Consider the following 12082-nt stretch of genomic DNA (forward strand, 5'->3'; position numbering starts at 1 on the left):
CCTTAAGCCACTCTGGATTTATCTAAGTCGCGAGCATATGGTCGCTTATAACCTGACCGAACAGTTCGGAAGTTTATCATAACCCGGTCTTTAAGCTGCTATGGATTTATCTGAGCTATGAGAAAATGCTCGCTTATAATATGACCGAATAGTTTGGGAGTCTGGGACTCACCCAATCTTTAAGCTAGGGGTTATAATTTATAACTTATAAGAATCTTCGGATAAGTTCACATACATTCTCATTAATTGTGAGAAATTTTACATAATACATGAGTAAAGTTTAGGCATACTTATCAAGCCTGGTAGGGCTATAAATGATTTGTACTCCAAGGTTGGTCCAATCTTTTACCCTCTACATCTTTAAGATAGTAAGAGCCTAAGGCGAGCTTTTGCACCACTCTATAGTGTTCTCCCCACTATGGCTCTAGCTTGTGATACAACTCCGGATCAGCTCCAAGCCAATGGGATAGGACTACAAGTTGAGATGTACGTCCCAAACCAAGAGGAGCATGAAGGGGACTTGCACACGCCAGCTGAGCCAATAATGAAAGCAGAGGTCAAGCAAGTTCAATGTATTGTACAAGCATTGACATCTCGTATATTGGAAGGGCGGGCTATGGAGTCATAGTCGATGCCATGTCAGATGATCAACTTCATACAAGTCGACCCTAAAATGAGCCAATCAGCTGTGGAAGAGTGGAATATCATGATACAACATATTCCTAGTCAAATACCATACTAGAATGCATATTGTTAGGTGGGAAAACACACCATTCTAGTTGGAATTGATGTGTCATTTAATGCCACCTACATTTTGGACGAATTCCCAAGTTGGAGGACAGCTAGAGGGAGTGTGCATGAAGACTAACATTCATTATCTTCTCTTTCCATGCCTTGGAAACTACCATTTTCAGTTCTATATAATGTCTTGAGTAGATATCAAAGGGGGCAGCCAACATTATATCTTGAGAGAGTTTTTCTCCTTGCTATTCTTCAGCAACTCTGCAAGGATTACGAGTGAGCACTTGTAATTCTCAACACTCTTATAATATTGGTTTTTGGTTCTGTTATAACCATTGAGTCAATATTTTTCATTTTCTCATAATATTGATTCTTGATTCTCTATAATCAATGGGTCAATATTCCATCCCTTCGAAACCTCCGTTGGATGATCCCAGACTGAGTTCCAAATCTTATTATTGCTGGGTCTCGCTGCATTGTTCGTCGAGGTTCACATCATCTTTGGTATCAGAGCTTGGCTCCAAATCAAGTTTATCTATCTTTCCTAGTGTTTAGATTTTTTTTATCATCACAATCAGTCCATACTCATCTTATTATCTTCATCTACTTTCTAGTTTTGTTGCAAAAAAAAAAAGGAAAAAAAGGGGGGAAGAACAAAAGGAAGAACACAAAAAAAAACACAAAAAAAAGAGCAGAAAAGATAAGGAAGAACAAAGATCATTTGATTTGTTTTGATTGCATCTCGTGATATACATCCAGTACCATCTAAGGCTGCCGTAATTCCATTTGCATTTTTGCTTCTCAACACCGTTTACCATCTCCATTGTGCTGCTTTAAACTGACTTACTTTATCTTATCATAGATTCTATTTTACTTGCTTCATATCTTCTTCCATCATTCCATGATTGACATCGTAACCTCGATCCAACTGAGCCTAGAATCGGTGTTCTGAGTTTGTTGGGTTGAATAAGTGATTGCTTGTTTTGACTTGCTTAGTTTCTCTAGAACTTTTTGGAGGAAAACAAGTGAGTAGAGAGAACTCAATTTTCTGAGTGAAACATGAGTGTTTGTGTGGCATCCAACTGAGTGCAAACACGTAAGGGAGTGAGTGAGGATCCTCCTTTGTTCGTAATATTTCAGTTGCAGCTCACTATGTCTCACGAGCACAGTGGCAAGGTTGATCCGAGTGATGGAGGAGGGGTTGATCAGACTACGATCATGCGGGCTATGCAGCAATAATTTGAGCGCATGAATATCTTGTTCAATGAGATTCTAGATCGGTTAGATAGGCATGAGGATCGGCTCGAACAACTTCAGCAAGAGTCATTACCTAGGCATCGGAGACCCGACCACCGGCCACATTTTGCTCCAAATGACCCAGATGATGACTATGATGATGGGACAAGCAATGAAGTGGTCTCCAATGCTACTTGGAGAAGGGCTAGGGCTATCAGACCCAAAAGGCCAAGGCATGTTCAAAGGCAACATCGAGAAAGCGAAGCTGTCGATCGTAACATGGGCACCATCAAGTTTTCTATTCCTCCATTTCAAGGTAAAAATGACCCTGATGTTTATATTGAATGGGAGAGGAAAGTTGAGCTGGTATTTGATTGCTACAATTACTTGGAGGAGAAGAAAGTGAAGCTTGCTGCAGTCCTGAGTAGACGTCGGAACCGTGAGCTTCCCATCGACAATTAGGAGGACATGAAAGTCGTTATGAGAAGAAGGTTTGTTCCATCTCACTATTATCGGGACTTACATTTGAAATTGCAAGTCTGAAGCAGGGGTCCATGACTATGGAAGACTACCACAAGGAGATGGAGATAGTCTTAATTCGGGCTAACATTGAAGAGGAACCGAGAGGCGACTATGGCTCGGTTCATTTGTGGCCTGAATCATGAGATTGCCGATATTGTTGAGCTGCATCACTATGTGGAGCTTGACGATGTGGTGCACATGGCAAAAAAAGTTGAAAGACAACTCAAGAAAGGAGTGTGATCATCTTCCAAGTATGAGGTTGCGAGTTCATCTCCTTGGAAGCAGAAGTGGGGATCATCAAAACCAACTAAGAAAGCAATTTCAAAATCGAGGGGAGAAACGAATGTGGCCAAGACTCAATCTAGCAACAAGGATAAGGGTAATTCATCTTCCCAACCTCAATGAAATCGTGACATCAAATGTTTTCGTTGTTTAGGATCAGGTCATATTGCTTCTCAATGCCCGAACAAGCGAGCAATGATCATGTTGGATAAATGGGGAGATCGAAACTGAAGAGGAAGATGAAGGAAATGAGTCCACTCCATCAGTTGAAGATACTAGTGATGTTGAGCTTGCTGTTGATGGCCAAGCTCTTGTTGTGCTGAGAGCTCTTCATATGCAAGCCAAAGGAGATTATGACAGGTTGCAAAGGGAGAACATCTTCTACACCCGCTATCATGTGAAAGATCGGGTATGCGGTTTGATTATTATGGTGGCAGTTGTGTTAATGTGGCAAGCAAGTTAATGGTGGACAAGCTTGGCCTACCTACCTTGAAGAATCCAAAGTCGTATAGACTCCAATGGCTCAATGACAGTGGTGAGATGAAGGTAACCAAGCATGTCCTTGTTTCATTTATGATTGGAAGGTACACGGATGAGGTTTTGTGTGATGTTGTACCCATGTAAGCTAGCCATTTTCTTCTTAGAAGGTCATGGCAATTTGATAGACGGACCACACATGATGGGTACAAGAACCGTTATAGCTTCAGCAAGGATGGTAGAAAAATTACACTTGCACCTTTGACACCTCGTCAAGTATTTGAGGAACAACTCCAGATCAAAAAGTCTGTTGTAGCAAGAGGAAAAAGTGTGGCTGAGATAGAAAAAGAAAATGAGAGTAAAAATGAGAAAAAAGATGGTTGACTGAGAATGAAAAAAGAGAGTGGAAAAAAAGAAAAGATTGAGAGTTCATCCGTGAAAAAGAAAGAAGAAAGAAAAATGAGCTTCTATGCAAAAAAAAGAGAGATCAAAAGTGCCTTTAACTCTGATAGACCGATGATCTTGTTTCTATACAAGGAGGCCTATCTTTCTTTGGTTGACCATAATGTTTCTTTGCCTAGTGCTGTGATGTCTCTTTTGCAGGATTTCAAGGATGTCTTTTCCGAGGATATGCCACCTGGGTTACCACCCAAAAGAGGAATCGAGCATCAGATTGATTTCATTCCGGGAGCTTCCAATCCAAACCGACTAGCTTATCGAAGTAGCCCAAAAGAGACCAAAGAGCTTCGAAGGCAAGTTGAAGAACTTTTGACCAAAGGACATGTTCGTGAAAGCATGAGTCCCTGTGTTGTGCCTGTACTGCTGGTTCCAAAGAAAGACGGGACTTGGAGGATGTGCGTGGATTGTCGAGCTGTAAACAAGATAACGGTAAAGTATCGTCATCCTATTCCTCGCTTGGATGATATGCTTGATGGATTGCATGGATCCACTATGTTTTCTAAGATTGATTTGAAGAGTGGGTATCATCAAATTCGAATTAAGAAAGGGGATGAGTGGAAAACAACTTTTAAGACAAAACAGGGGTTATATGAATGGATAGTGATGCCATTTGGATTGACGAATGGTCCTAGCACATTTATGCGTCTCATGAATCATGTGTTGCGTGCATTTATTGGAAAATTTGTTGTTGTTTATTTTGATGACATTCTAATCTATAGCAAGAGTTTGCATGACCATATTGATCATTTGAAATGTGTGCTTGAAGCTTTGAGGCATGAAAAATTGTTTGCCAACCTTAAGAAATGCAGCTTTTGCGTAGATAGGGTTGTTTTTCTTAGATTTGTTGGCAGTTCCAGAGGCGTGGAAGTTGATGAAGAGAAGGTGAAAGCTATCAGGGAATGGCCTACCCCTAGCACCATCACTGAAGTAAAGAGTTTTCATGGTTTAGCCGAGTTCTATAGGAGGTTTGTGCCAAATTTTAGCACCATCGCTGCCCCTTTGACGGAAATCATCAAGAAGAATGTTGGATTTAAGTGGGGAGAGGCACAAGAGAAAGCCTTCAACACATTAAAAGAAAAGCTAAGCTCTGCTCCTTTACTACTTCTACCAGATTTTTCTAAGGCTTTTGAAATCGAATGTGATGCTTCTGGTATTAGTATAGGTGTTGTTCTTATGCAAGAAAAGAGACCAATTGCCTACATCAGTGTGAAGCTCAATGGTGTAGCGTTGAAGTACTCAACATATGACAAGAAGCTCTATGCATTGGTGCGAGCTTTGGAGACATGGCAAAATTACTTGTGGTCCAAGGAATTCATCATTCACATGGACCATGAATCACTGAAGCATTTGAAAGGCCTAGGTAAATTGAATCGTAGACATGCTCGTTGGATTGAATTCATTGAAATAATTCCTTATGTGATCCAATACAAGCAAGGAAAAGAGAATGTGGCAGCAGATGCTTTGTCACGCATGTACACTGATAACCATGATTTAGCTACATTATTTGATTCATAATGCATGTTCTTAATGGTCTACTCTTAGCTTAAACTCACATTTATATTGCATTTCATAAATTACATTTGATCTTGAACTTAATTACAAATTAGCTTATAATTATGGTATTTGATGCAAATATTTGATTATTATCTTGTAGACATCAAAAGGGTCATGGACCCAATCTGATCAGGTCACACTTAGGATCAAATCTAGGGCTTAATGAGACGATCAAGCTTTGGAGCGATTTGGACCGTCCATTGAAGACAGGAGAGATCTGAGCCACACGTCAAGAATCTGGTTCATCTAAGTTAAGAGGAAGTACATCACAGCCGTTAATGAAGATCCAGAAGCTTTGATCCAAATATGATATGTTCTAGCCATTGATCAAGCCCAGAAACATTTTGGACCGTCCGTTCAGATTTGAGGAGGATTTAAAAACCTTGAGAAACTACAGTGTTCCCTGAGCTCGGTTCCTCGCAATTTTCTACTATTCATCATTTTCAACCGTAGCGACGCCGACGCTCCCATCAACATCTAGATCAGAGTTTGAGATCTGTCATCACCGGTAGCATTTGGAGTGACCAGCGATCATTGTCCGACCACCAGATTGCGAGAGACGAAGGTTCTTCTATCGTCGTCCATGCAGTTTTCATTCACCAGACGAGCTTAGATGGGAGGAGTTTTTCCAATCTGAAGGAGTCCATTATGCAACAGAAATCACAGAGGAGTTTCTCACGGAAGTTTCTGCTTCACATCCGTTCATCAATTCGCTCGCGAATTCGTAATTGATTTAATCGATCGATTGACGATCACGTCTCATTCATCTTTCCCCTGATCTTCGGCAATTAAACTGACAGAAGATTGTAAGCTTGTAGGGAGGTTTCTACAGCTGCACACTTCTTGATTCTCAACCGAGAATCCAAATTACACTGGTGATTTCTCACGGGAGTTTCCGCGAGATTTTCTGCGAATTTGCAGAAAGACAATGATGAAACAATGATTTGAGTTGTGATGCTCTTTCATCTTGATTTTAGTTTCAATTGATAGATCTATTGTTTAATTTGTTCTTCTTTTCATTGCAAACAAAACCAAGTTAAATTTGTTTTGTTAGATTTTCCCATTCTATTTCTTCTAATACAACTTTCAGTTGAATTAGAAAAAAATAAATCAGAGACAAGAGTTTAGGGATTCCAATTTTTACTTTAGTTTCAATTATTAATTCACAACTTAGTTTCAATTTTATAACTGAATAAACTGATACGTAGACTTCTATTAGATGAGAATTGTTTGCAAACTCTGTTTCCTTAAATTTTTTTCCTGTTCATTATAGTTTAGAGTAATTCTGTTCATTACACAAAATTGCAACTCAGTTCAGTTAGCTTTAAGTGATTTGTTTAAGTTGACTTTAGTTTTGTTGCTATTCTTGTATAAGATCGGTTGTCGTAGTTTGTTAATTCTAGTTAGCTTTATTTCGTTCAGTGAGTTGTTTGCTCAAAATAAGCCTTGTTACATTTCTCTAAACTCCATAGCATTTGTTTATAAAAGTAATTCATTTTAATTCTGAATTTGAAATAATCTAAACTTCCTTTTCAAAAATAAGTTCTAAATGAATTTCACAATCTAAGCACTCACACATTTACTAGTTAACCTTGGAAAGAAACACGACTTGGGACTCCTTACTACACGTATTATCCTTAGTTACAATGAGTTTCAATCTTAATTAATTTGATGTGCCACGTGAATGCAATATGGTTGACACCAAATTTTGGCGCCATTGCCGAGGAATTAATTAGAAAAGTGTAACTGTCTTTAGATTGGATTCTTTGTTTTGTATCTTATTTGCTTACATTGGATTAATCTGAATACTCATTTTACTTTTGATGTTATGACCAGGACTTCAACAGAAAAATTATTTGAACTTGATCCGGAGATTGAGAGAACCTTCATGGCATTGAAAATTCAAGAGAAAACTTTAGAAGACTCTGAGAGCATTTTATTGCATTCGGATATTCCCATGGCTGATCATAATAGAACCATGAAGGAGCTTGCAGCTCCTGATGAAGCTTTCAAGTACTCATGCACTACTTATCTAACTTTGGCAGGAGATTTTGAGTTGAGATCAGGGTTAATCCATTTACTCCCTAAATTTCAATGGTTATCTGGAGAAGACTCAAACAGACAGTTACATGAATTCCATGTGGTTTGTTCTACTATGAAGCCACAGGGTATCTCAGAAGAGGATATCAAGCTAAGGGCTTTTCCATTTTCATTAACTGAAGTGGCAAAGGATTGGTTATATTATTTGCCACCAAGATATATTACCTCTTGGATTGATATGAAGAAGGCTTTCTTGGAGAAATACTTTCCAGCTTCTAGGGCTGCAATTATCAGGAAGAGTATCTGTGGAATTCAACAAGTGGTAGGAGAGACACTATATGAATATTGGGAGAGATTCAAGAAGTTATGTGCAAGTTGTCCTCAGCATCAAATTAGTGAGCAGTTACTAGTCCAATACTTCTATGAGGATTTATTACATATGGACAGGGGTATGATAGATGCAGCAACTAAGAAGTTATGTGCAAATTATCCTCAGCATTAAATTAGTGAGCAGTTACTAGTCCAATAGTTCTATGAGGGTTTATTACCTATGGACAGGGGTATGATAGCTGCAGCAACTGGAGGAGCTTTAGTGAACAAAACTCCAGAGCAAGCAAGGGAGCTTATCTCGAACATGGCAGAAAATTCACATCAATTTGGAAGTAGAACACTCACTACTAGAGGAGTTGGTGAAGTTCAAATTATTTCTAATGAACAAAAGAAGATAAGGAACTCATTGTTGGAATTAACGCCTTCGGTGAAACAATTAGCTTTGAACAATGTTATTCAGCCTTCTATTATGCCAAATGTGCAATTTCCATGTAAATAAAGTGTAGTTTGTAGCATTTGTTTGAGTCAAGATCACCTTTCAGAACTTTGTCCTAATCTCCATCAAGATGAATCTTTGGCAGCATTCTCTAGAGCTCAATTCCAACAAAAACATGACCCTTATTCCTCTACATACAATCCAGGTTGGAGAGATCATCCGAATTTAAAGTATGGAAATTCATTCTATCAACAACCAACTTCAAATCAGCATTTTCAGCAATCTCAGCATGGATTCCAGCAGCAAAATCAACATTTCCAGCACCATTACCACCCTGCAAATCAATTTCAGCAATCACTTCAGCCTTATCAACAGTGTCCAAATCAAAATCAACAACATCAATTCCAAAATCAGAGTGTTCAACAGGGACAGAATTTTACACAACAAGTACTTCCAGCACCTACGAGGTTGAGTTTAACTCAAGGAGATTCCAGTAATTTATATGAACCCGACCAATAAATGTGATGGAACCCGAAACAAAGGTGGATAGAACCCCAAGAACTAAACGACAATAGTGTGAGCTTTGACCCATAACCAAGAATTGGCACGAACCAAGCCTACAAAGGAAAGAAACGCCACACCTAGGGTGATAAGTTTCGATGGGTTGAACGCCACGAGAGTAGACTCGATAAGTTCAGCAAATTCTTTCAAGAACTAAGAGAGCACACAATCTCACCAAAAACTAAGTTGCTTCATACTAAGATGTCCCTCCCTTATATAATGGGAGTGAACAAGGAAAAATACAAGATAAGTACATGCACAATTAGAGTCTCAATGTTGCATGCCTCATGCAAGCTATCTAGAAACCCAAAACAAAATAAATGCATGCACAATTAGAGTCCCAAGTCGCATGCTTCATTAAACAATCTAAAATACTTAAGTCTTCATGCATGAACGAGTTCCCATGCTTCGCGTGCTTATTAGCGTTCTTTCGTTAAGCGCGGCCAGTCATGGATGGTTATGCCCGATTATGTGGATTAGGCTACGACTAGTAGTTGCGATTATCTTGGTTTATCCTAGCTCATAGTCCTCCCAATGTTTTTTGATTAGCCCATTTAGTGCTTCCTTGAAACGCTTTGCCTGTAGTCTTGTAATTGGGCCTTCCGGAAGTGATAACTGATCTCTCCTATCTTCAGCCCTTGGGCATACATCATTCTCCCCTTCTTGAAAAGAATTTGTCCTCAAATCATCACTTGCATCAAACGGGGATAAGTCAGCAACATTAAAAGTGGAATGTACGTCATACTCACCTAGTAGTTCAAGTTTGTAGGCATTATCATTGATGCGCTCTAATACTTGAAATGGGTCGTCCCCATGAGGTAGAAGTTTAGAACGACGTTTGTCTGGAAATTGCTCCTTTCATAGGTGCAACCAAACCCATTCTCCTGGTTCAAAGCAATTTTCTTACGCCCCTTGTTAGCTTGTTGCATGTATTGCTGAGTTCTTTTCTCAATATTCAGCCGTGCTTGTTCATGAATCTTCTTTATGAATTCGACCTTCTGCTTACCATCTAAGTTTATATGCTCACTTATAGCTAAAGGAATCAAATCTAATGATGACAAGGGATTGAAACCATAAATAATTTCAAATGGAGAAAATTTAGTCGCAGAATGTATGCTCCTATTGTAAGCAAATTCAACATGAGGTAGACAATCTTCCCATATTCTCAAATTCTTGTTAATGACCGCACGAAGTAAAAAGGACAAGGTTCGATTGACCACTTCAGTTTGCCCATCAGTTTGGGGGTGACAAGTAGTAGAGAACAACAATTTAGTTCCTAATTTCCCCCACAAAATCTTCCAAAACTAACTCAAAAACTTTGTATCCCTATCAGAGACAATGGTCCTAGGCATGCCATGCAACCTAATAACCTCTTTAAACAATAATTCAACTATATGTGATGCATCATCGGTTTTATGACATGGAATGAAATGCGTCATTTTAGAGAACCTGTCTACCACAACAAAAATCGAATCTCTCCCCCTCTTGGTACGGGGTAATCCCAAAACAAAGTCCATTGAAATATCAGTCCAAGATTCACTAGGTATAGGCAAAGGAGTATACAAGCCATGGGGTTTCAATTTAGATTTAGCTTATTTGCAAGTGATGATGCACTTTTCACAAATTCTTTCCACGTCATGTTTCATATGAGGCCAAAAGAAATAATCCTGTAAAACCCCTAAAGTCGTAGTAATGCCAAAATGATCCATCAATTCACCACTATGGGCTTCCCTAGTGAATAATTCACGTAACGAACACATAGGCACACACAATCCATTTTCATGAAATAAAAACCCATCATATCTATAGAACTTACTAAATGCAACCTTATCGCATGCTTTGAACATATCTGAAAAATTAGTATCGTTACTAAATGCAACCTTAAAGCATACCTTCGAGATAGTGCATCAGAAACTATGTTCTCCTTTCCTTGCTTGTATTTGATCACATAAGGAAATGTCTCAATGAATTCTACCCATTTAGCATGGCGTCAGTTCAACTTATGTTGGCTCTTCAAATGCTTTAGAGATTGATGATCTATGTGAATCACGAATTCTTTTGGCCATAGGTAATGTTGTCATGTCTCCAATGCTCTCACCAATGCATACATTTCCTTGTTATATATGGGATAGTTGAGAGTGGCTCCACTCAACTTCTCACTGAAATAAGCAATGGGTCTCATTTCCTGCATTAGCACGGCACATATACCAACACCAGAAGCATCACATTCGATTTCAAAGATTTTAGAAAAATATGGTAGGATTAGTAAAGGAGCAGAACTTAGCTTTTCTTTCAAAGTGTTGAAGGTCCTCTCTTGCTCCACTCCCCACTTGAATGACTCATTTTTCTTGATGACTTTAGTAAGAGGAGCTGTAATATTGCTAAAATCACGAACAAACCGTCGATAGAAGCTGGCCAAACCATGGAAACTCCTCACTTGGCTAATTGTTGTCGGTGTTGGCCACTCTTGGATTGCTTTCACCTTTTCCTCATCCATCTCAACACCTTTAGTACTAACAACAAAACCAAGAAACACAACTTTCTCCATACAAAAGGTGCATTTATCGAGGTTAGCAAAAAGCTTTTCTTCTTTTAGCACACTCAAAACTAACCTTAAATGTGTAGCATGCTCTTCTAAGTTTTTGCTAAAAATCAAAATATCATCAAAATACACAACTACAAATTTTCCTAAGAAAGCACACAAAACATGGTTCATCAAACGCATAAAAGTGCTAGGAGCATTAGTTAAGCCAAAAGCCATTACTAACCATTCATATAAGTCATGCTTAGTTTTAAAACCAGTTTTCCATTCATCACCTTCCTTCATCTTATTATGATGATATCCACACCTTAGATCAATTTTTGTGAACACACAAGAACCATGCAATTCATAAAGTATATCATCAATCCTAGGAATTGGATGGTGATACTTTACCGTGATGTTGTTGATGGCTCGACAATTCACACACATCCTTCATGTTCCGTCCTTCTTGGGAACTAGTAACACAGGCACGACGCAAGGACTCATGCTTTCTCGAACATACCCCTTTTCTAATAATTCATTAACTTGCCTCTGAAGTTCCTTTGCTTCCTCCGAATTGCTTCTATAGGCAGGTCGATTCGGAATGGATGCACCAGATATGAAGTCAATTTGGTACTCAATTCCTCTAATGGGAGGTAAACCATGTGGAACCTCTTCAGGAAAGACCTCCTCGAATTCCTATAAGAGAGAAACAATAACACTAGGCAAAGAATCGTTAAGGTCGTTAGTGCTCAGGAGTACCTCCTTATACAAAAGGATAAGGGGCAGCTGATTTGAAAACAAAGCTCGTTTAATCTCACTTTTTTTTGCATAAAAATTATTTTTCTTTCTCTCTCCTTTTTTTTCCTTGCCCACTCCTTTTGTCTCTTTCCTCTCATCTTCTTTCCTCTCATTTTTCTTTT

This window comes from Zingiber officinale, chromosome 8A (genome assembly GCF_018446385.1).
Source record: "Zingiber officinale cultivar Zhangliang chromosome 8A, Zo_v1.1, whole genome shotgun sequence".
Lineage (NCBI taxonomy): Eukaryota > Viridiplantae > Streptophyta > Magnoliopsida > Zingiberales > Zingiberaceae > Zingiber > Zingiber officinale.